The sequence below is a fragment of the Orcinus orca genome, chromosome 14 (assembly GCF_937001465.1).
Source record: "Orcinus orca chromosome 14, mOrcOrc1.1, whole genome shotgun sequence".
NCBI classification, from domain to species: Eukaryota; Metazoa; Chordata; class Mammalia; order Artiodactyla; family Delphinidae; genus Orcinus; species Orcinus orca.
This window is the reverse complement of record NC_064572.1, coordinates 57,747,671-57,770,038: the sequence shown is the minus strand read 5'-3', so window position 1 is coordinate 57,770,038 and position 22,368 is coordinate 57,747,671. Positions and strand designations below refer to the sequence as shown.

Below are 22,368 nucleotides of genomic sequence, written 5' to 3'. Positions count from 1 at the left end.
GCACATTTCCTGAGTTGTTTTACAGATGCTAAAACCACCACTAAATGATGACCGTGAGCACGCAGCCCCCAGACCTACTGGAGCCTGAGGATTGATAATGTGACACTGCCCTGTTACCTCACCACTCATCATCAACCAATCAGAGAATTGTCCGTGAGCTGATCACAAACCCTGTGGTTGCCCTCCCTCACCTGGCTTTTAAAAATGCTTTCCTGAAACCAATCAGGGAGTTGGAGTGTTTTGAGGACTAGCTGCCCTGGACTCCTTGCTTGGTGCATGGCGCTTTCCTTCACCACAGCCCGGCGTCAGTAGATTGGCTTTACTGTGTGCAGGAGAGCAGACCCAAGTCTGGCTTGGTAACACTTCCTCCACCAAGCTTCCCCCTTGTAGAACAGAGAACATTTCCTTTTTTTTTTTTAATTTGTCAAAACATTTCAAGCATTTAATATCAAATTTGGCCAGTAGGTGTCAGCATCTATCACAAAATGGGTGATTGCTTACGCCATCTTTACATTTAAACTCAAAGATTAATTTTTTTTTTTAAGTTTTATTTATTTTTGGCTGCGTTGGGTCTTCATTGCTGCACGCGGGCTTTTTTCTAGTTGCGGCGAGCGGGGGCTACCCTTTGTTGCGGTGCGCGGGCTTCTCGTTGTGGTGCCTTCTCTTGTTGCGGAGCACAGGCTCTAGGTGTGTGGGCTCCAGTAGTTGTGACTTGCAGGCTCTAGAGCACAAGCTCAGTAGTTGCTCAGCGCCATGTGGGCTCTTCCCAGACCAGGACTCGAACCCGTGTCCCCTGCATTGGCAGGCAGATTCTTAACCACTGCACCACCAGGGAAGTCCCAAAGATTAAATTATGTAAAACCGATTTCCTACTTTATTAATGTTTAGAAGGCTGTAATTCCATTTCCAGACTTCCATTTTGCTGGATATATGTACAGAAATTACTTTTTCTTTCTTTTTTTTTTTTTGCGGTACACGGGCCTCTCAGTGCGGCGGCCTCTCCCGCCGCGGAGCACAGGCTCCGGACGCAAAGGCTCAGCGGCCATGGCTCACGGGCCCAGCCGCTCCGCGGCACGTGGGATCCTCCCGGACCGGGGCACGAACCCATGTACCCTGCATCGGCAGGCGGACTCTCAACCACTGCGCCACCAGGGAAGCCCCAGAACTTACATTTTAAACGTTAAAAAATGTAAGGAAAAGTTTGAAGATAAAAGCTGCCTGCTTGATGAAAAGATTAAGAAAATAATTTTCATGTAAGATCATCAATTCATTGGTCCATCAGTCATTTATTGACTACCGTAATCTGTAATAAAGAAGAAGCAAGGGCTTCCCTGGTGGCGCAGTGGTTGAGAATCTGCCTGCCAATGCAGGGGAGACGGGTTCGAGCCCTGGTCTGGGAAGGTCCCACATGCCGCGGAGCAACTAAACCCGTGTGCCACAACTACTTACTGAGCCGTGTCTGGAGCTTGTGCTCCCCAACAAGAGAGGCCGCGACAGTGAGAGGACCACGCACCGCGATGAAGAGTGGCCCCCACTCACCGCAACTAGAGAAAGCCCTCGCATAGAAACAAAGACCCAACACAGCCAAAAATAAACAAACAAATAAATAAATTTAAAAAAATACAATTAAAAAAAAAAAGAAGCAAGACTCTTGTAGCATAGGATCCTGCAAGCTATAGGATACTGAAGTTTCAAATGATGTATTTTGGCTACTGGTGCCCCTTTTGGTAGATGTTTGCCTTAGTTCTGGTGTTTGCTCCTGCTCCAATCTATAAGTATTTTGCACAACATACCAAGTGTGCCCTATTTAAGAAAATGGAGCATATGAAAATCTGGATCATTGGACTAAAACATCCATTGAGCACCTATTTTCTGAAGCTCTAGGCCATTTTGATTTTGGCCCTGGTGACTTCAATCAACTAAAGCTTGGACTCTGTTGACCACCCAAGCTCCTTCAGTAATATGCATATACCCTTAGTTTGAAACTTCCCCAATTTTGCTATCTGGGGAGACACTGATTTGGGAAAGGTCCCCGGTGTTCTCCTTACTTCTTGCAAGTGATAAATCCTTCCTTCTCCTGCTCTTTGGCTTGGTTGTGTCTTTTGGCTCAACACCCACTAAGAGACAAACACTGTTTTTCAGTTAACAATATGGTGACCATTTTCCTAAGACTGTCTCAGTTCTTTTGTCCTGACATCCTATACAGTTAGCAGTCCCTTTTAGTCTTAAAAGTACCCTGGTTTGAACAATAAATCATCTGACTATATTATCCTACCCAGCTGGGACTTGAACACACGACCTCTTAGTTCCATGACCACTGCTCTGTTCACCAGGTTTTATTAACCCCAGCCTCCCTAGTCACAGTCTCTCCCACCTCCAGGCCTTTGCCAAGGCCACTGAGTAGACTCCAGTCCAGTGATTTGTATAAACAAAAGTTCTTTTAAAATCTGCCGCATTGCCCACTGGTTGATAAAGGTCAATCACAAAAAGCTTCTATTAAGAGATAATTAGCAAAATGAAAATAGAAATGTGAAAATAAGACTTGGCATTTAGTAGTTTAATATCCCTAAAACAACCGTCTGCAGCAGCTTGAATGTTTGTAATAAATGGGAGGGAAGGAGGCTGTGCATTGGTGTCGATGTTTAACATCTCACTCAGGTCAAGCTTTACTAAACTGAGGCCTCTGGATTTTAAAATCTCATTGAATCCTTTAAAATAACAAAAATTGGGAATTCCCTGGAGGTCCAGTGGTTAGGATTCTGTGCTTTCACTGCTTAGGGCCTGGGTTCAGTCCCTGGTCAGGGAACTAAGATCACACAAGTTGTGGGGTGCGGTCAAAAAAAAAAAATTGTGTAAATGAACTGGTTACAAACTCATTCAAGATTATTTCCCTTTAACAGTACTTGGAGCGGAAAGTCAGCTAATTCAGTTAATTAATTCTTCCTTTCTTAAGCTGAATGTCTGATTGCCTTAAGCAACCCTACAGAGAGGCTTTTTTCCCCTGGAACAAGAAGCTGGCTGCATAGTTTATGTTAATGCAAACCAGCAGGTGGCAAGCAACTGCTCTTTGGAATGAAGGCATTTGGCCACTTTGAGACTATTGTGATGCAATAGTGTCTGGATTTGAGAAAAAGGAACCGCTGAAGCAAGAAATAAATTGGTCACCCTGTGATACCTTTGTGCTCCTTGGGTTCTCCAGCCCGACAAAGCCCTCAGCCAACCTCCCTCTCCAAATTCTCCTTTCTGCTGTGATCCTTGAATTAGCAAGGATCCTTTAAATCGGTGTTAAACCACCCCTACTCCCAAAACTTTTCATAAATCATTCAATGCAGAAATTATTCACAGCAGGACATGAACCTCTCTTGAGCTCAGCTTTAATCTTACATCACTGTTGGAACTGCAAGAGACAATCTGGTCCATTCTCCTAATGTCTGGCAAGGAAGCTCGTGAAGGTGGTACGCGCATTCTATTGAGTTATCTGGGTCTCTATGGATGAGATGAGCGTCAGAGTTGGGATGTTCTGAAACTTGATTTGGGTGTCCCTTGTTTGGACCTTGGGACACATTTTCTTCTGGAAACATACTTGTTTAAATGTTTACTGGGTTCTCAGGCCAGTTAAAAACCCGTGTCACTGTTATAATTGTAGGAGGGCAAAATTTGCCACGCCAAAGACATGTGTCTCTTTAGCAGGTGGATTATTTTAGGCTGGTTATTTTTAAGTAAAAGAAGCCTCAGGTAGTCTTTCTTTTTACCTCCCCCTTAACTGCCTAAATTAATTTAGATAAAGGGCCTGGTCCAGGAAGAGCACTCTCACCAGAGATATCTGCAAAGAATGTGGCCTGGGCGTGGTAGGGAAAACTTGGAGGGCCTACAGACCAAAGTCCTTCCTGTGTCCATTGTCTCTGCAAGGCAGAGCAAACCATTGTTTACTAAACATTTGTTTTCTCAGCTCCAGGTTAATTGCCTTCCTCCCCTCTGAAGTTCCAAACTCTTACCCACGTCTCTCAGATGGTGTCAATCAAAAACTAATGCAAGGACTTCCCCTGTGGTCCAGTGGCTAAGACTCTGCGCGCCTAATGCAGGGGGCCCGGGTTCAATCCCTGGTCAGGGAACTAGATCCCACATGCTGCAACTAAGAGTTCACGTGCCACAACTAAAAAAAGATCCTGCGTGCCCCAACTAAAAGATCCCGCATGCCACAACGAAGATCCCACACTCAGGAATCCCGCGTGCCACAACTAAGATCCAGTACAGCCAAATTAAACAAAAACAAAAACTAATGCAGGAGGCTGCAACTAAGAAAAGAGTTTATTTGGGTTCTTAAGAATTGCAATTCAGCAGATACAGATAGGGTAATCCCCAAAATGTCACCAAGTCCAACCTCGTACCTCTCCCCGCCTGAGACAGGCCAATGAATCGAGAGCCGAGCTGTTGGGGCAAGGAATAGCCACTTCATCCAGAAAGCCAGCAGACCAAGAACATGGTGGAACTAACGCCGTAAAGAACCATCTCACCCAGGTTTGGATGCTAGTTTCTTTTATGGAACTAAGAGGGGGAGCTGAAAAGGTAGAGTAAAAAGGCGATAAGTTGCTGTAAATATTTCCTGGTTCCGGCCAGACTCTGGAAAGTATGTGTTAAATTCTTCTTTCTGGCAGCCATTCACAGGTGACCTGGTTAGGATGTTTCCTGTGAACTAAACAAAGGTATTTTAAGTTAAGGCTCAGGCATGGGAGGCAGAGTTCCTGGAGATGGGCCATTATGTGTACTTTAAGCTATAGGCAACAACTCTTTATTTTTTATTTATTTATTTTTTAAATTATTTTTGGTTGCGTTGGGTCTTTGTTGCTGCACATGGGCTTTCTTTTAGTTGCGGCAAGCGGGGGCTACTCTTCGTTGTGGTGCGCAGGCTTCTCATTGCGGTGGCTTCTCTTGTTGCGGAGTACGGGCTCTAGGCGCACAGGCTCAGTAGTTGTGGCGTGTGGACTTCAGTAGTTGTGGCACGCAGGCTCTAGAGCACAGGCTCAGTAGTTGTGGGCACGGGCTTAGTTGCTCTGCAGCAGTGGGGTCTTCCCGGACCAGGGCTCGAACCCATGTCCCTTGAATTGGCAGGCGGATTCTTAACCACTGCGCCACCAGGGAAGCCCCTAGGCAACAACTCTTTAGTGATTAACTTGTAGCAAAAGCAATAGAATACAAAGGTTAAAGTACAAGTAACAGATCCAGTATGGAGTCAGATTTGTTCTTACCTATCACAAAAAGTATTCTGGGGAAGAGAATGAGTATGGGGCTTATAAAGACAAAACTCCACAAGGCTGTTAAAGGTGCTTGGTGAGAATTGTGATTCTGACGCAATTCAGAAAATATTTGTCCTTAAGTAATCACAAGTTGTTTAATGGTAGGGGTCCAATAAGTAGATAGACTGTCACAGTTATTTTAGGATAAGGGTCTGATAAGTATCTTGAGTTTCTAGCAGATGTTCTGGATACTTTCATTAGGATAATAAGCAGTCAAAAGGTCAGATTCCTCCCAGGCTGAAACATGTGCATAGGTCACACTTCTTCAGTAGCCTTCCAGCTCCATTGTAGAGGGCTCTTTTAACGATACTGACTCCATTTTGATTTTCCTTTCACTATGGCATATAGGCTTCAATCGCCTAGTGTGTCCTTGGTCTTTTTTTTTTTTTTTTTGGTAGGGCCCCCATAAATGTGTGATGGAATTTGATTTTCTCCTGTTATTCTGTCTCATGTCAATTCTTAGACCAGCTGAAGAACTTAGAAAGGGTGGAAGGAAATTCTTCCCTTCCCCAACACAATCCTTGAAGCAGCCCAGGCCCTCCTAAAACTTGAGTGCTGGGCCTGACACAGGTTCCTAAGCTTTTCTGAAAGCTAAGGCTTGAGGTCTATGGGGAACTTTAAATGAGCTAGGCTGTAGGGAAAGAGGCTTAGGCTGATGGAGGAGCCAAGATTGGGGCATCGCCAGGAGGCTTAGGGGAAGACTAGAAGAGAAGGTGTCTGTGGGGGAGCTTTGGCCATTGTGGATGGGAGATGGGGAGAAAGGGAGTTTTCAGGGATGGAAAGAGTCCATAATGAGCTCATGGGAGGCCAGTGATGGAGGAGGAACAAAGGTTATTTTACAAGCTGTTCCTTCATAAATTAGGTAATCTGATAAGTTGTGAAATGCCTGTATGAAATTGGGGTAGTGTTTTGGAAGGGGTTCTCTTTTTTATAGCAAAAGAGATGCCAGGAACTCCCCTACTCTCTTCTAGAGTAAATCACTGGATTACATCAGTGTATCAATTGAAGGCAGCCTTCTCACAAGATAGCTATGGGTCCCCAAGGTGGCTGATGCCAGATGCCAGTCTTCTACAGGTTGACTTCCCCCAGGAGGTGCCTGGATATGTGAGCTGAAAGCACTGAGCATCAGCTCTCTTGGAATCCCAGGTGTGGGGCATCCTCGGCTGAGCTGGGCTCTGCCTCCAGGACCTCCTGAAGTCTTGGTTGAGATCTGGAACACATTGACATCATGGCAGTGGGAGACCAGCATGACCCCTTGGACTTTATAAGACCTATTTTCAATGCTGATGCCCTTGACAGTGAAAAGCCATAGCTTGCTGGACTCACTAGATTCTGGGATGGTTTTAAGATATAAATTTTATTATTGTTCAGGAATGGGGAGGCCAACAGATCAGGAGAGGATTGCCGATGAAATGATTATTACTCACAGTTCCCAAGAGGAGTGGGGGTGGCTTACCATAGTGGTGGGGAAGTACCAGCATTGGTTAGAAGAAAAATGAACTTGAGAAAAATATGGGCAAGAGGCTTTATTGTGGTTTCTGTGGAAAGAAATAGACAAGGCAGTGTAAGCAGGCTGAGGATTGGCTAGTTGAATAATTTCAATGGTCTCTGGGTGTTCTCTAGTTGTCTGGTACTGGCCCTGGGGTGATTAGGGCAGGGGAATAGTGGCCCTTGAGGATGAGAGCCTGATAGAGTAGGTGGGAGGGGGTAGACTCTGGATTGGTTAGTTGGCATATGAAAAGTACTAATCCCAGCTAGTCTACTATCTCTAGGAATTGGCTAGCCCTTGGAGGGGCAGCCATCCAGGATCAGCAAGGTCCCAAGATGTCAAAGCATTGGAAATGAAAATAAAAAAGCATGATTAGAGTGTGGAAGCTACATGGACTTCCTTTTTGGCTGAAGTGAGATGCCCCCACCCCTACTCACCACTCTCCCCCATGGTTCTTAGATAATTTAGGGTAGGAGATACTGTGCTTCTTGATAGTAAGGCAGATGGGGCCTCAAGCAAATAATTAGAAAAGTGGTAGAGATGTGATCATGTTTGATCTCCAAATTTGTGAAGCATTCCATGCTAGTTATAGTAGTGAGAACTCAGTTGATTAGGCTCAAATATACAGAAGGAATTTTAAACAACTTCTATTTTAAAACGTCTCTGCAGCTCTCATTATCCTAATAAAATGAAAGCAAAAGGGAAATGGATGAATATTTAACTCAATTTAAAATGTATTAGCCTGGGCAGACAAAGGGTTCTTTGGATAATTCTTCAGACACTGCACACTTTCAAAGAACTACAACTGATGGGGATCAAACCCTGCAATAAACATATGAAGGCTATCAGAATATGCCATTCCAAAATATGTCTCTCTAGGATGTGGATTATCTTGAGCTAAAGGCCATTGAGAACCAGCATACACAGGAAGAGCTCTTTACTTCCCTTTAACTGCCTAAAAATAGAGTATAAATTTCTTCTTTTGTAAAGGAAGTCTACATTTACATATATATTCCATATAAAGATGTCTCCATACCAGGAAGAGAGCGACTCCCAGAGGCAACTCTTATTACCTGAGAGACTCTTATCTGCATAACATCCTTCAGAAGCACAGCGAAGGAGTGATTAGCCCTAGCTCTCCCCTGAGTGAAGTAGTCCCCTACTCTACCACCAGGAGGACCCAGAAGCATGTAGCTGAATAGTTGAGACACAACGCTTATTACAGGAAAAAACACCAAGAATGAAATGTGAAGGGAGAAGCAAGGCCAGATCTTGGAGAACAAATGTGGGGCAGGTTGGGGAAGTGGTTCAGAACTCCATTTCTGAATGCAGGGGGAGCCCTGAGATGCTGTTTTCAGACAGCCTTTGGGACATGCTCTAAGGATGTGTTTGATGGTTGACAGTGACTGATTAGGGCTAGACATGGCCAAACCCCTCAAAATCTTATTCTAGAAAAAATCTTCTAGAAAAATACTGTCAATAACAGAAAATGTGTAGTGATAGCAAGTTTTAATTGAAAACCTAAGGACCAAGGCCTGGTAGAACTGGGCTGGAGGGAATTAACAGGAATAATAATCCCATCAAAATAGTTATTGAGAGTTTACTAAACTTCACATACATAATTTCATTCAACCCTCAACCAAGTCTAAGAAGTAGTTATGATGATCTCCTTTTATAGATGGGAAATCGAGGCTTAAAACTATGAAAGACAAAATGTAGTGGACAATTAAGGATCTAATTTTACCCAGGCTACTGCAATAGGGAGAAGGTTCATTAACACGGATGATCTCAATAAAGGGAAGGGGCCTGGAGTTTTATAGAAGCAGATAAATAAGGGAATGCCTCTTGGGAATCCTGGAAAGGGTGGAGATAGGTCTTGGAAGCTGCAAGGTCAGGTTGTCCTGTCTGAGATAGCCATTTCCTGGAATACAAAAAGGTGGAGGGATTTTGGAGTACAAAGAGATGGCGGGGGACTTCTTAACCCTCCATGTTTTCTCAGGGCTCAGGTAAAATTCAGTGCTCTCAAAGGTTGAGAAACATATTCAAAGTCAATCAGCCTGTAAGTGGCGCAGCTGGATTCCGACCCAGTCTGACAGGTAAAATCTGTTCTCAATTTGTGGCCAGAACATCAGTTAATGTAAATAGAAAGAGAGAGAGGGAGAGAGAGAAAGAGAGAGATTGAGTAGCATTCAGCCAGGAAAAGCCAGGCCAGGAAAGATTCCAGAGAGCAAGAAACAGCCCCAGGTATCCCATGAGCCTGGATGTTCTAATTAACTAGCTCTAGGATCAGTCTTTGAGGAATCCCACAAACCAGGGTCCAGGATGAGGGTCCCAGGTTGGGAAAGTGGGAACAAAGTCCCAGGCTTCCTATAGGCAAGAAGAACAATCAGAAACTGTCAAAGACCCCGAGATGGAGGCTGTCTCCGTTCTCCTTTCACCTTAGATACTCCTCTGGGCTTGTGCAGACATTGGGGCATATATGCAGGGGCCAGAGAGAGGCCTCTTCCCCCTCCGAGGAGCTCTTCAGGTGATCCTCGCAGCTAACTGGCAGAGCAGCTAGGCTGCTTCACATTAATTAGCCATCATTCTCATGCACTCATTAAGCAAGTTCAAGGAACTTTATCGCTTTGTTGACTGAAAGGTAACATGAAAATGAGTTTTTTACACTTGTGCAGCTTAATAATTAAAAGTCAGAGAGGTAGTTCTGTGCTTTCTCACTTGCGGGGCCTCAGATAAACGTTCCCTAGGGCTGCTAATGCCAGTACCGTCTCATTTAATACATACTGATTGAGCACCTTCAGTGTGCTAGCCACTGATGCAAGCTATTCAGTGATTAAAACAGAAAATATCCTTCCTTTTCTGGTGCTTACAAGCTAATGAAGGAGATAATGAACACAATTAAATAAGTAAATTATGGAGAATGATAAAACATGATATGAGCTTTAGAGCAAGGTGAAGGGACTTGGAACTGCTGGGGGTGGGCTTTGCATTTTAGATAGGGTGTTTGGTTGAGAAGTACATATGTGAGCCTTGCAGATGTAGGGGGAAGGATGCTTTGGACAGAGGGAGGTGCAAGTGTGTTAGGTGTGTTCACAGAACAGCAAAAAGATCTGGTTGGAGCAAAGGAAGGAAGTATGAAATAAAATTCATATTTTCTAGCAAGACAAGAAAAATTTAAGCCTAAAATTTTTTTCTCTGCCCTTTCGCCTCCCCTCCCGCCTCTACTGTGCATTGTGTATCTGCATTATGCCTGGACCAAACCTCCCCCAACAGCAGAAATACCTGCTCAGCCATAAAGAACAACATTCTCCTAGCACCAACAGGACAACTTCTTAAAAGATAACATTCCTTCTTGATCTTATAAGGGGTCACGATGACCCACCACGTTGTACTTACAGATCTGGGTATGCAAACTATCTATGTCATTTAACATACAGCCCTCTGTCTCAAAAACCTGTATAACTATGCTTTGACCTCTAATGGATGGATGGATGGGACAAGTCTGAATTATGATGTAAAGTTTGAATTAGTGTTCCTAGAAGTTAGCAAAAATTGGGGAAATATTAAAATGCATCTTTACTCAATAATTCGACAGTGAACAAAACCCTAGGAGGCAGAAATTATCTGTCTACAGTTGAAAGGATAAAGGAGGAGGAATGTGGAATAGGCAAAGAAGGCAATAATCCACCTGGATTATTACCAGGTGCACTAACATCCCCTCCTTTGGCTCCTGGGCTCACTAGGAAGCTCACTCCCAGTCTCTGGAACTGCCAGGTGTCATGGCCAAACCTGCTGGTGGGGGGAAGGTTGGGGGGAATGGGAGGTTGTGCCAGGAAGGCTTCTCAGAGGAGATGAAGTTTTTTTCTTTTTCTTTTTTTCAATATATTTATTTATTTATTTATTTTTGGTTGCATTGGGTCTTCATTGCTGTGCATGGGCTTTCTCTAGTTGCGGTGAGCAGGGGCTACTCTTTGTTGCAGTGTGCGGCCTTCTCATTGCGGTGGCTTCTCTTGTTGTGGAGCACAGGCTCTAGGCGCACGGGCTTCACTAGTTGTGGCACGTGAGCTCAGTAGTTGTGGCTCACGGGCTCTAGAGCACAGGCTCAGTAGTTGTGGCACACGGGCTTCATTGCTCCACGGCATGTGGGATCTTCCTGGACCAGGGCTCGAACCCGTGTCCCCTGCATTGGCAGGCGGATTCTTAACCACTACACTACCAGGGAAGCCCTCTTGTATTTTTTTGAGATATAATTCACCTACAGTGATATGCACCGAGTTTAAGTTATGGTTCATTGGGTTTTGACAGAAAAGGTGAAATTTTGACTTGAGTCTTGGAAGGCTAAGGGTCAGGAGTACAGAGCACGTGCAAAGGCACAGAGAGCTAAGAGGGCATTCAGTTCCTGGTGGCGGTAGTTTGTACCAAGAATAACATGTTGCTTAGGTACGACCAATAGATAAGGCTGGAGAAAAGTCCACACATGTACATGCAAGAACTAGAAACTAGTTTACAGTTCAGAGTTTTATTGCTATTGTTGGGACCCAGGGTCAGCCACCCCAAAATGTGCCTCAATGGCACATTGATTATTTTGAATGAAAGTTACTTAAGAAATGGCCAGTGCAAGAGGGACATGCTACTCCTCCTCTCTGCCGCCCTAAAAGCAGGAAATAAATCTCTCACGTGAAAGGCGCCCTCCCTGCATCTGGAGGTAGAAGGACACCCTTAAGGAATTTGGGGCTGAGAAGCCCAGATAAATAAACCTTGTTACTTTAATTTACTCCCTAAGCCCAAACTCTGTTTAGATTCTTCGCTAATTGAGCACCCAAAACCCAATGTTTCTTTGTCCTGTCAATTCCTCATAAATTTGTTTATTTGTCTAAAAAGTATAAAAAGCTGCCTGCTTTGGCCACTTCTTAGGTCCCATTTCTCTGAGACCTCTGGGCACAGGATTAAAATCTGTTTCTTTTGCTCCTGTTCATCTGTCTGTTAATTTTATTATTAGCCCAGCCACAAGAACTCAAGAGGGATCGAGGAGGAAATTTCTCCCTCCCTGACACCATTTTTGTGTGTAAAACCTTAACTCCCAATAGCAAGACCTCTGCCTTCTGCTTTCTCTTTGGAATTCTTTGACCCCTTCCATTTCATACGGTGCCACATCCACACAGCTGCAGGTGGTGTTGCTGAATTCCCACAAATGCAGGCTACTACGTTACCCCCTACGTATCCAGCCAGCTGGCTTCCCAGCCAGTTTCTGACAGTGCAGAGTCATTTATTCTTGGGGACGTAAATATGCATATCAGCTGATCTGGGATTGCTATTTTTGGCTGTGAATAAGGACATCATTCAAGAGTTATGAGAAAGGACAAGATTTCTACAATATAAACACACCAGCCCCTCAGTGGAGGAGACATCCCAAACATAGTGAGAGCTGAGAAACTAATTGACCATGGTTCAGTTACTCAATACATATGAGTGCTTTCTATCTGCCTGGTGTGCCCCTACTTGCTTCCCAACTTTACTCAAATGGCATCTCTCCTTGAGGCCTTTTCCGGCCTCCTCCTCCCGTGCACAGATTTCCCATGTACCCTTCTCTGCTTAGCTTTCTCCTTAGCACCCATCACAATCTAGCAAGAGCACACATTTTACTTATTCATTGTCTGTCTTCACCACTAAAATACAAACTCCAAGAAGGCAGGTGTCTCTGTTTACTGCTATTTCTGCAGTATCTAGACCATAGCAGGCACTTAAAAGTATTTGTTGAATGAATGAGTTGTGCTAAGTTCTGTAAGCAGCAGAGGCTCTGAAATTGATGCACATTATCTAGTGATAGACAAAGACCCACAACTCAAATAACATTAGAAGGAAAGGAATGAAAAACAAATGAACAAAGGCAAACGTTTTAACATCAATAGTAGAAACCTGAATAGCCTGCTTTAAGCTAGTTAATCATCTAAGAAATTTGACAACCTCAACCAAATTCCTGAACATTTCTTTAAAAGGCACAGATAATTTAGCTGTCTCCTTCTTAAACGCAGGGCATAATTATAGATGCATAGACTTTGGAAGGATAAAGGATGTACAGGTCCTATTTGCCTATTTTTAGAAAAAGTCTGCTCTTTGGAGAGTCAAAGAAATGACCTTTTGTGACATTCAAAACAGGAGAATTAGACCTAGAGATGCAGATAACTAAAATTTTGAATATTATAATCTTATATGTTAGGAAGTGGTATGCAACTTCACTGACACCTGGGAGCTTTTATGATTCTACTTTCCAGGTCTTTTATCCTTGACTGAGCTCTGACTTCTTAGTGATTAATTGAATTCGATTTCTTCTCCACGTAAATTTTAACAAAATACTTCATTGAACATGCAGATTGTGGCAAGTTTTATTTAGTTTTAAAAATGAGTTTTTATTCATTAGAAAGACTCATTAAAGTCTACTTTTTCTGAGATAAAATTTAAGAGAAATACATGCATCTATCTAAAGATTTTTTTTCATGCTAAAGGCTTTCAAATGTAATGTTCATGAGTAATTATTACCTGTCACCTCTTGAATTTCTGTTGGGTATAGGCTGACTTGCTGATTTTCCCCTAAATGTCAAATCATAAAACCCTGTGCAACAATTTGGTAAAGACTTTGCAATGCTCAACTTTTGTCTTTTTCTCCACAGAACATGTCAGTGGCTTTTCAAATGTAGTTCAGAATTAATAAAACAGTCCACGTGAGCCCCAAGGAACAGTGCAAACTAAGGGTCCCTATGGCATAGATACTTCTATCATCATAGCATTTGTGCTTACGTTTCTGTTATGGATTAACAAATATTCATCATGTTCAATGAAAAAAATGTAAGTTCATTCATCCATTCAACAACCATTTTATGGCGTACTTAAGGAATGCTAGGAATAATGCTAGGCGAGGGATTACAGCTGTGGACAAAACTGACAGACTCAGTTCTCATGGAATTTACATTCTCGTGAAGGCAAAGATAGCAAACAAGTAAATAAGTAAAAAGCAGCATAATTCTAAATATATGAGCAACACACTAAACAAGATGAAACAGTGTAATGTGATGGAGAGTGTCAGAGTAGGGAGGGAGCAATTTTAAAACTAGTGCTTAACGGGACTTCCCTGGTGGTCCAGTGGTTAAGGCTCTGTGCTCCCAATGCAGGGGGCCCGGGTTCGATCCTGGTAAGGGAACTAGATCCCACATGCCGCAACTAAGATCCCGCATGCTGCAACTAAAAGACCCCGCATGCCACAGCAAAGATCCCAAGTGCCACAGCTAAGACCCGGCACAGCCAAATAAATAAATAAATGTTAAGAAAATTAAAAATAAAATAGGTGCTTAGGCATGGCTTCTTTGTGGAGGTGACAGTGTGAGCTGAGACTTGCAATAACGTTGGTCTAGAAAGATGGGTTGAGAAGATGAACTGTCCCTCTTAGCATACCAAGACTGGTAAATTGCTATCAATGATCCGAACTTATTCTTCACTCTTCCCCACATGCACCTGCTGCTCTAGCCAGGTGTGTGCTCAGAGTGACTCCCCCACCTCACCCCTCCATGGAGGTCACATATTCTTCATCAGCCCCAAATCACCTTGCACAAGTGCCAAATGCCTAGATGCCTCTTACTCACAAATCCTGTTGCTCCTTAAATGATAAAATGGGAGGGAGAGGAAAATTTTATGATATTGTTTGGCATCTGGGGAAAACCACTCACCCATCCCATGCACCTTCGCCCCTTCATCCTGTGGGGAAGAGAGTAGAATGTTGCATGAGGAGGACTTGGTCAAAGGTATGAAATTTGAACATGAGCTTTTGGACTTCAGGGTCCAGCTGACTGGGGCACCAATCTGGGAACTCCTGGCAGATGATCATTTAGTTTTTGTGTTGACACATTTGAGGTCTGAGTAAACCCTGTAGGAAGATTCCTCTGCTTCTTTCCAGAGGGACATCTGACAGCAGAAACTTGGAACTGTGTTTGGAGCTAGAGAGGAATGTTCCTGAAGTTGCCACCCAGATCCTGAAGCAGCGTGTCACTGAGATTCAGGCACCTTCTAACAGTGAGTGTCTCCTCCGGCCATGCTTCTCCTGCTTCTAAGCCTGTGGAGTCTATCATTCTGGAATACTCAGACCTTTCCAATATGCCCGTGCAATCCTGCCTGTCGTTCAAAGCATCTCTTCCCTAATACCTTTCCCAGCCACTCTGGCTCCTCTGAGGCCCTCCCATGCTCAGCATATTACCCTCGGAGCCTCTGATTTAGTAGATCTGAATTCTTATACAACTCTTCTCCCAGAGATTACGACGATCAGTCTGGTCCAAGAACTTACTTTCTATCCAAAGGAGACTCAAGAGGAAAGGGAAAGAGACATGGTTCGTCCCCTGTTCTCTACAGTTCTTTGGTGACCACAGAGAGAGGCCTGCTCAATTTGGATAAAACTGTTTTTTCTAGTTCAAGGCCACCATTCTCAGTGTAGAAGTTTCTCAAACCTTAGGGGACAGAAGAATCTTCCAGGTAGCTTGCTACAAATGCAGATTTCTAGGGATCAGCCCCAGAGGTCCTCCTTCACTAAAGCTGGCGGGGCCCAGGAATCTGCATTTGTAACCAGCATCCTCAGGTAGTTGGGATGTTGCTTATCTGTGGACCTTTTGAGAAATGCTCACAGAATGGAAAGTAGGAGACCATTGCCCACCTCTGCCTTCTTCCTTGTGTAACAGGGCATTCTATTTTAAAATAAGGTCCTAACATTCTCATTCATCCAACAAACATTTCTCTAAGCCAAGCACCATACTAGACATAGGGAATAGAGCCAAAACAATATTTGAGACATACTTATACAGATGCTCCCTGACTTAGAATTGTTCGACTTAAACGATTTTTTTTTTTAATTGGGTATAGTTGCTTTACACTGTTGTGTTCGTTTCTGCTGTACGGCAAATCAAGTCAGCTATATGTATACATATATCCCCTCTTTTTTTGGGTTGCCTTCCCATTGAGGTCACCACAGAGCACTGAGTGTTCCTTGTGCTTGAGAACAGCAGGTTCTCATTAGTTATCTATTTCATACATAGTAGTGTATATATGTCAATCCCAATCTCCCAATTTATCCCACCCCCCCTTTCCCCCATTGGTGTCCACACGTTTGTTCTCTACATCTGTGTCTCTATTTCTGCTTTGCAGATAGGTTCATCTGTACCACTTTTCTAGATTCCACATATATGCGTTAATATACAATATTTGTTTTTCTCTTTCTGCCTTACTTTTTTTGGCTTTACAGTGTTGTGAAAGCAATATGCATTCAGTAGAAACTGTACTTAGAATTCTGAATTTTGACTTTTTTCTGTACTCACAATATGCTGTATGATGCTATAGTGATGCTGGCCAGTGGCAGCTTCCAGGCAGCCACATGATCATGAGGGTAAGCCACCAATACACTCACAACCATTCTGTTCTTCACTTTCAGTACACTATTCAATACATTTCATGAGATCTTCAGCACTATAGTATACAATAGCTTTGTGTTAGATGATTGTGCCCAACGTTCAGCTTATGTAAGTGTTCTGAGCATGTTTAAGGTAGGCTAGGCTAGGCTATGACGTTTGGTAGGTTAGGTGTATTAAATGCATTTTTGACTTACGACATTTTCAACTTATGATGGCTTTATCTGGATGTAACCCCATCATAAGCCGAGGAATATCTGTACTAAAAAGTTATCCATTGTTTATCTGAAATTCACATTTAACTGGGAGTTCCATATTTTATCTGGCAGTGCTAGGTGGCAGTGGGCAGGAGTTGTTGCAGGTTGAGTCCTCCACAAGCACACTCTGAGATGGAGTTTAGTGTGCAGGATGTTTACAGGAAGCACCCTTGAGATCAACACATGTGGCAGGAAGGGGAAGGAAGCTGGACTGGGCTGAGAGAGAAGGTGGACTAATATGTAGGTCCACCAGCCTCCACTAACCCTACAGGCAACCCAGTGCATCTGAGTTGTCTCATGTTGGGCTGAAATGGCTGGGACTACATAGCCCGGCTCCCATCCATCATTAGATATAAGCTGCCCCAGGAAGGGTGTAACCTTAGGCAAAGGAGCTCTCTGTAGCCATTCTAAGCCTGACCATTCTAAGTCAGGGACCATCTGTATAAGTATGAGGCTGACCCTGAAGGGGCTGACAGCTGAAGGTTCTCTGCTGACAGCACTCCCAGCAGCTGGGCAAGTCCTTCCTTGAACAGAGACCTGGGGATTCACCATCCCTGTGTCTACTGCAAGAGCCTAAGATCTAGCAAGAGCTCAGTGGCTCCAGCCATTAAAATGCGGGCATGAAAAATTAATGTGATCTTATTTTATGCTTGAGAGACTGCAATACCTGGATACAGTGGTTCAATTTGTTCGAAAGGAGACCTGTGTCCTACAGCCACATATTATCATTGGCTTTTTTGAACTGCTTCACAGGGTGATATTTTTGTAGATACTAACTTTCAGACTCCCACAGCACAGAAAATAAAATTCTGAGAAGTGAATGAGTGATTCACAGTGAAATTTCTCCAGCTTTAAGAAACAGAGCTGATGAAAAACTGGGATCAGTGGCTAATCATCAGGTGATGAACCTCTTTAATTCCTAGAATCCATGCAAGTAGTAAAGCATGACCTGTTTACCCAATACAATGCCAGGGTCACCTTGTCTCCCATTCTGCATTCATTCATTCATCTAACAAGTACAAATTGACCTTATCCATAGAAATAAGGGCTCTTATTCCCCAAATTGTGGAATTGTTGAGAGCTTTCCGTTGGTATGTTTTGAGTAAAGGTGGAAAGGCTGTTTTTATTACTTGATTTGTTCAGGTTTTTAAATTTTTTCATATCTTCCAATGCCTCATTTGTTTTCCTTTGAGATAAGCATCACTGATTCTCTTTCCTTTACATCAATAATTTATTAAAAAATACACAGGTTCCCATAACAACTTCAAAGGTTAACAGCTCATCTAGGCCAGGGGAATCTCCAGAAAACTGTTTGTGATAGAATCACCAGGTCTTCCAAAAAAAAAAAAAAATGCTTAAAACATTTAAAAGCTTAACACTGTGTGAGAATACACACACACACACACACACACAGAGTTGGCTGATGGTGTAATGTGTGATTTTCTGCATTCTAGCATCTTATTACAGTGTAAGAATGGGGCAGAATTCCCTGAGAGAGGTAGGGACTCACCATGCTAGGGGATGTGGGGCTGGAGAAAAGGAGTGGCCCTAATAACAGTGAGAATAATGTTTTTCTGCTGCAAAGTTTCAGGGGGTCACAAAGCCGGAATTCCTCATCTTTGCCAGATGTTAGGAGAATGCTGAAGATCTGATGATCATATCTCTGATTTTGTAAAGGAGGGATAGAGGCTCAGAGAAAAATGATACTTGGGAGAACAAAGGCAGAAGAACAGAAAGTAGAGACAGAGAAGGGGTGGCTGTGAAAATGTGCCACTGGATTTCCTGCCGAAGAGCAAAATTGCAAGCCGGCCCCTACTCCTGCCCCTCTATCTCCACCACCAGTGGGCGGAGTCCCGCTTCCCTAGGCTACTTGCTCCAATGATTGAGCACAGCAGAGGGACTGAGGCAAGCCCATTCCATCAAGAGGAGTGTGACTTTGGCTTGAAAACTCCTCGACAGCTTGCCTGAGACTCTTCCATCCCAATCTTTCTTCCTTTCCAATTTTTAAAGTTAAGTAGTCTATCTTCTCATTATTGAGTTATAAGAGTTCTTTTCATATTCTGGATAAAAGTCCTTGGTCTTATGTATGTATTGTGAATATTTTCTCCCATTACATGGCTTGACTATTTCCTTTTTTAATGCTGTACTTGAAAGAGCAGAAATTTATGATTTTGGTGAAGTCCAATTTATCAGCTTTCTTTTATATTTTGTGCTTTTTCGTGCCTAATCTAAGAAATCTTTGTCTACCCCAGGGTCACAAATTTTTCTTGTACGTGTTTTCTTCTACAAATTTTTCTTCTTTAGGTATTATGTTTAGGTTTATGATTCATTTTGAATACATTTTTATATATAATGTAAAGCAATAGTTGAGATTCATTTTTTTAAATTAATTAATTATTTTACTGCATTGAGTCTTCGTTGCTGTGCATGGGCTTTCTCTAGTTGAGGCGAGCGGGGTCTACTCTTCGTTGCGGTGCGTGGGCTTCTCATTGCGGTGGCTTCTCTTGCTGCGGAGCACGGGCTCTAGGCAAGCGGGCTTTAGTAGCTGTGGCACACGGGCTCAGTAGTTGTGGCTCGCGGGCTCTAGAGCACAGGCTCAGTAGTTGTGGCTCACAGGCTTAGTTGCTGCGCGGCATGTGGGATCTTCCAGGACCAGGGCTGAACCCGTGTCCCCTGCATTGGCAGGTGGATTCTTAACCACTGCGCCACCAGGGAAGTCCCATACCCTTTATTACATAATAAACTGGAAAATGTAGTAATAAATGTTTCCCTGAGTTCTGTGAACTGATCTAGCAAATTATTAAATCCAGGGAGGTGGTTGTGGGAACTTCGATTTATAGCTGTTTAGTCAGAAGTACCAGGGACAACCTGAGCCTTGTGATTGGCATCTGAAGTGTGGACAGTCTTGTGGGACTGAGCCCTTAACTTAGGGGATCTGACGCCCACTCCAGGTACATAGTGTCAGATTGAACTGAACTGTAGGACACCCAGCTGCTGTTGGAAAATGGGTGAGTGTGGGAATAAACCCACACATCTCATGTCAGAAGTGTCAGTGAGTGTAAAGGTAAAGGAGACACAGGGAGTTTTTCCTAGATAAGTCTATAGTTCAATCTGGGGAGAATCGACATCTTAACAATATTGAGTCTTCCAGTACATGAACAGGATATAGATCTCCATTTTGAATTATAGGGTTAAATATAAATTGTATTCCATTGTTTTACATGTCTTCTTCAGGAGTTCCAATGATTTGTATCCTTAATTTTCTTTGTCTTCCATTTCAACCACTTTCTGTCTGAATCGTTTTAGTTCTTTATTTCATTTTTATTTTCTTGTTTATTTTTCTGCCTCTCCTCAATACTCTTCATTAAAATTTCATTTGAGTCTATTCTCTGTTGGGTACTTAAAATTTAGCCTTCATTCCTAAAATAATTTTATCTTTTTTTCCCCAAGTTCATTCAGTTGATTGCTCAATCACTTTATCTATCTATCTACCTATCACTTTGTCCATTTCTGTTCTTGGATTTTGAATTTTTTTTTTTTTTTTTTTTTTTTTTTTTGCGGTACGCGGGCCTCTCACTGCTGTGGCCTCTCCCGTTGCGGAGCACAGGCTCTGGAGGCACATGCTCAGCGGCCATGGCTCACGGGCCCAGTCGCTCCGCGGCATGTGGGATCTTCCCGGACCGGGGCACGAACCCGTGTCCCCTGCATCGGCAGGTGGACTCTCAACCACTGCGCCACTTGGGAAGCCCCCTTGGATTTTGAATTTTAATTTAAAGTGGCTTTTCCTGTTTCCAAATGCTTGTTTGGCGATATTAATCCATTTGGAATTTTGTGGTTTTTTGGTAAGAATTTTCTCCAGCTAAGATTTTTTTATTCTCGGGGCTTCCCTGGTGGCGCAGTGGTTAAGAATCCACCTGGCAATGTAGGGGACACGGGTTCGAGCCCTGCTCCAGGAAGATCCCACATGCTGTGGAGCAACTAAGCCTGTGTGCCACAACTACTGAGCCTGCGCTCTAGAGCCTGCACGCCACAACTACTGAGCCCTTGTGCCACAATTACTGAAGCCTGTGCGCCTAGAGCCCATGCTCCACAACAAGAGAAGCCACCACAATGAGAAGACCTCGCACGGCAATGAAGAGTAGCCCCCGCTCGCTGCAACTAGAGGAAGCCTGCGCCCACAAACGAAGACCCAACACAGCCAAAAATAAATAAATAAAATAAATAATTTTTTTAAAAAAATATTTTTTTATTCTCATTTTTTTCCCCTTAGGGTAACTTTGTGTTGATTTATGCTACTTTGTTTCATTTTATGGATTTGGAGTAATTCGTCATTCCTAGTTCAAGATCACCCTCTTCTGTCAATGTCGTGAAGTACAGTTCCTTTAAGGGATGGTTTTATTTTTAAGTTGAGGGGTGGATAATTTTTTAATGCTCTTTTAAATTATTTACCTATTCCAGTTTCATAATCTCCTATTTTGATTTTATTGATGTTATCTTCTTTTATTTTTTGAAGATTTTAAACAGATTCATTTCAAAGTTCTTTTTTTTTTTTTTTTTTGTGCGGTATGCGGGCCTCTCACTGTTGTGGCCTCTCCCGTTGTGGAGCACAGGCTCCGGACACGCAGGCTCCGGACGCACAGGCCCGGCGGCCTTGGCTCACGGGCCCAGCCGCTCCGCGGCATGTGGGATCTTCCCGGACCAGGGCACGAACCCGCGTCCCCTGCATCGGCAGGAGGACTCTCAACCACTGTGCCACCAGGGAAGCCCCTTTTTCAAAGTTCTTTTTAGATTCTTCTTGTATCTCTGTCACCTCAGGATATAAATCTCTCCTTTGGGACTACTTCTCATTGTGCTAAGTGTGTTTTCAAACCTTTCCTGGAAAGCTCATTTTGCATGGGAATTTTCTTTCACATGTCCCTTGTCTGTGAGGCAGTTTCTTAGCTGCCTTAGCCTCCATCTCATGGGTTAACCAGACTCAACCCATGTCATATGTGTGCAGCTCACTTCAGAGCTCCCCATTTCTGGAGTGACAACTCTCCACGGTTCATATGGCACAGAGCAGAAGGGACTCTGCCGCGGACACTGGCCCTGAGCAAGTAGTGTATTTCTGCTACAATTCTCCATGCCTGGGTGGAGCTATCTTGCCCGCTCTTCTTGGGTAGGAAGCCCAGCTCAGATTCCTATTACAGAAGGTGCATTTAGGCCTGGCCAGGAGGGTATTTAACTCCAGCCCAGCTTGCCTGGCTCCAGCTGCTTAACCTGTGGTTTAACATTTTGCTTATTGTTTAAGTTTTACTTGTATATTGAGCTGCTGAGATTTTCCTCTTGTATTTTGAGAGAAGCATATAAATATATATTTTGACATCTTATCCCTCATTCTTATGGATTTAGAGCACAGGAAATAGTATCATGAGTGTATTTACTTTGAGGCATTATCTAGAGGTTTTCATGCCTTTTAAAAAGTGAGAATGACATGTATCTGAACTCAAAAAATAAATATATCCTTTGATCCAGTCATTCTGCTTCTGGAAATTTACTTGAGGAAGTAATCCAAAAGGAAGAAAAAAAGCTTCATGCACAAAAGATGTTCATAATTATCTTTGGTTATAAAAATCTGGATATATTACAAATATTTCCCAACAATAGGGAAATATTTCATAAATATATCCACTCAATATAATTTTGTGCAGCTTCTAAAAATAATAATTTACAAAGAATGTATAATATTTTAAAAATGCTTGTGAGAATGCAAGAGAGAAAATTGCCCTTAGCCATTTTTTGTTTCATACAAGTGTGCTTTTAAAAAAAAAATAGAAAGATAGAAAGGAGAATGGAAAGAAATGACACCAGAGTGTTAAAAATGGTTGTCTCTTGGTGATTTTTTCCTT

General features: G+C 43.1%; 1 long non-coding RNA gene across 1 annotated transcript in view; it reads left to right on the top strand.

Moving 5' to 3' along the window:
- The window catches only part of LOC117196439 (uncharacterized), a 62,512-nt gene that overhangs the window by 5,935 nt on the left and 34,209 nt on the right, over nucleotides 1-22,368 (top strand). Inside the window, exon 2 of the long non-coding RNA XR_004476623.2 lies at nucleotides 14,729-14,844. This is a non-coding gene — a long non-coding RNA (uncharacterized LOC117196439). The remainder of the gene's footprint in view (nucleotides 1-14,728; nucleotides 14,845-22,368) is intronic.